Source organism: Mustelus asterias, chromosome 10 (assembly GCF_964213995.1).
Source record: "Mustelus asterias chromosome 10, sMusAst1.hap1.1, whole genome shotgun sequence".
NCBI classification, from domain to species: Eukaryota; Metazoa; Chordata; class Chondrichthyes; order Carcharhiniformes; family Triakidae; genus Mustelus; species Mustelus asterias.
In genome coordinates this window covers 10,979,715-10,983,054 of record NC_135810.1, presented here as the reverse complement: position 1 = coordinate 10,983,054, position 3,340 = coordinate 10,979,715, and the positions used below count along the sequence as shown (strand labels likewise).

General features: G+C 45.3%; 1 pseudogene; it reads left to right on the top strand.

Moving 5' to 3' along the window:
* Positions 1–1,267: 1,267 nt before the first annotated feature.
* LOC144500126 (U2 spliceosomal RNA) lies at positions 1,268–1,440 on the top strand (annotated as a pseudogene).
* Positions 1,441–3,340: the final 1,900 nt, after the last annotated feature.

The following is a 3,340-nucleotide window of genomic DNA, read 5'->3' as shown; positions in this document are numbered from 1 at the left end:
CAAGGCTCCAAAACATTAGTCAAGGGAATGTTAAAATTTCAAACATTTATAACCCAGCTCCCCCCACCCCCTCAACTTGTTACTGCACTGTGAGCAGTTGTGTCTTGTGCCTGATTGTTGAGTGTCTTCTCAGTTTTGTCATGCAAGAATTGGAAAGGAGTTATCCCTCGTAGCGATGAAACTTAGATGTGTGCATGGCAAACATATGTTGAATTATAAACATGTTGCAACAAAGCCCAACTTATTCATTTATTATTACATGCGTATTATTCAGTGCACCTCTACTGCTGCCTCATGCAATACTTCTTTCACACACAAGTCAAAGAATCATAGCATCCCTACAGAGCAGAAGGGGGCCATTCGACCCACTGAATCTGCACCGACCACAATCCCACCCATGCCCTATCCCCGTAACCCCACATATTTAATCCTCTGACACTGGGGTCTCTGTAGCATGGCCAATGCACCTCACCAGCACATCTTTGGACTGTGGGAGAAAACCGGAGCACTCGGAGGAAACCCACGCAGACATGGGGAGAATGTGCAAACTCCACACAGACAGTGACCCGAGGCTGGAATTGGACCCGGGTCCCTGGCACTGTGAGGCAGCAGTGCTAACCACTGTGCCACCACGCCGCCCCAAGCTAAGTCAAGTTATCCCATTGAAAATTGCCTCTATTCAATTTTCTTTTGGATTCTCAAGAAAGTGCATTCATTTCTTTTCTGAAGAATTATACACATATATATTTGTATCCATATTTTCTGAAGCTGTGCATATATGTGCAATACTTTTAATGAAACCATTGTGGAATTCATAGATTTTATGAGGTCAGATAATATTCGAATGTACAATCACGATCACACACATCTTGAGTGTGAACAATTCACTTCATGCCTTAGCGTGTCAGCCGTCGCTCAGTTGTAGCACTCTCTCTTTTGAGTTCAAAGGTTGTGGGTCCATGTCTGACTCCAGGATTGAGCACAGAAGCCGAAATGAATAGTACTGAGGGAGCGCTCCACTGTCAGAGCTGCTGCTTTTCAGGTGATGGTAAACTATCTGCCCTCTCAGGTAAGAGATCCCATGGCAGTGTTTTGAAAACAAAAGGCAAATTATCCTGGTATCCAGGCCAATATTTATCCCTCAAGCAACATTTAAAAAAACAGATTATCTGGCCATTATCACCTTGTTGAGGAACAGTCGCAGACGTAAAATCTTAACTCTGCTTCTCTCTTCACACATAAAACAAACATCCTATGTATTTCCAGCATCGCTTCTCGGCCTTTTGGCTAAGATCAAGTGTAGTATGGTCGGCAGCCCATGGTCGGCCGCACTTGGTTGAGGTCATTAGGTTACACTGAAGCTTCATATGTTTCATATGAAGCAATTTTTTTAAGCGGCATCTCGGCCTTTTGGCTAAGATGCAGATGAGCTCAAGTCTTGGAGGAGGAGCCTCCCCCTTCTCCAATCAGCTTGGTTCATGTAGATCAGGCCCAGGACAGGGTGATTTGGTCGCTCGACCTGTCTTGTCAGCCTGGATCTGAAATGTCTCAACTTGTTGAGACTCTGAATTGGATTTGATTTGATTGAATTGGAAAAGTATTTTTAAAAATCGCTTCTCGGCCTTTTGGCTAAGATCAAGTGTGGTCTGCTGATGCTGCACTTGGTCGTGGCCATTGGGTTGCATTTAAGCTTCATTTTCATGTGAAGCAATTTTTTAAAAGCGGCATCTCGGCCTTTTGGCTAAGATGCAAATGAGATCAAGCCTTGGGGGGCGGAGACGTCTGCCTACTCCAATCAGCTTGGCTCATGTAGATCAGGCCCAAGACAGGTGTGAAGGCCCTGTCTTGTCAGCTTGGATCGGAAATGTCTCAACTTGTTGAGACTCTGAATTGGACTTGATTTGATTGAATTGGAAAAGTATAAAAAAAAAATTATGTTTATATGAGATAGCCATTACCCAGACCTTTTGCATTGTAAAGACTTTAATTATACTCCCCCCTCAATTTCTTTTCCACTGTGTTCGTCAGAACTTTACTTTGGAAACATAGCAACAACACTATGTGTGACTTCAATTAACCAACAGATTACCTGCCTTTGAGGGCACCTGGCTATTGAGGCACCCCCTCCTCAAAGCTGCAGTCTCTGCAATGGCTGCCCTACCGGTGATGCTGCCAACCAGCCGGCCCTCAGGCAATCCAGAAGGGTCTTCTGAATGGCTGAGCTGGAAGGGACTCATTGAAAGGACAGGGGGTTTGGGTTGGGGAGTTGAGGGTGGACGTTTCAGGTGCTTGCTGCAGATAGAAAGGTTTTGCAAAGTCAGGAGGAATAGCAAAGCTCCGCAAATTATCCCAGTAAAAACATCATTGGCGCACCTTCTCAATGAGGCTTTCAAGGTGGTCTGTAACAATCTATTTAAGGTTAACTCAGTGGGCTGGACAGTTGGTTCGTGATGCAGAGTGACACCAATGGTATGAGTTCAATTCCCATACCAGCTGAGGTTATTCATGAAGGCCCCACCTTCTCAACTTGACCCCTCACCTGAGGTGTGGTGATCCTCATGTTAAATCACCACCAGCCAGCTCTCCCTCTCAAAGCAGAGAGCAGCCTGTGGTCACCTGGGACAATGGCAACTTTAAATTTAAGGAGAACTGATAGATTCACTTTACCCAAAGCTCCTCTGATTGGATCATGCACTTAATGTGGGGTTACCAATCCTCCAAGGTTGCCTTGGACTTTTCAGGAATTGAAAATTAGTTTACTCGACTTTGTTCCAAGCAAAATACTCTGGGCAGCATGGTGACACAGTGGTTAGCACTGCTGCCTCACAGTGCCAGGGACCCGGGTTCGATTCCCAGCTTGGGTCGTTGTCTGTGTGGAGTTTGCACGTTCTCCCTGTGTCTGTGTGGGTTTCCTCTGGGTGCTCCGGTTTCCTCCCACAGTCCAAAGATGTGCAGGTTAGGTGGATTGGCCAGGTTAAATTGCTCCTTAGTGTCCTGGGATGTGTAGGTTAAGAAGATTAGCTAGGTAAATGTGTTGGGTTGTGAGGGTGTTGCCTGGGATGGGATTGTTGCCGGGGCAGCCTTGATGGGCCTAACGGCCTCCTTCTGCACTGTGGGATTTCTAAGATTCTAAAATGAGGGACAAATCATGGAGGCATTTAAAATTGTATTTTTTTATTTTCTTTGACCAGTTTTAATTACTAATTACAAAACATATTGGGGGGGAAAACACAGTTTGACTATTGGTCAGGATTAATCCAACTGGGTGTGAAAGTATTTTTTTGCTTTCCAATTGGTTGCAGGAAGGAAGTGCCCCTGGAGGATCTACTAATGGTGGGGT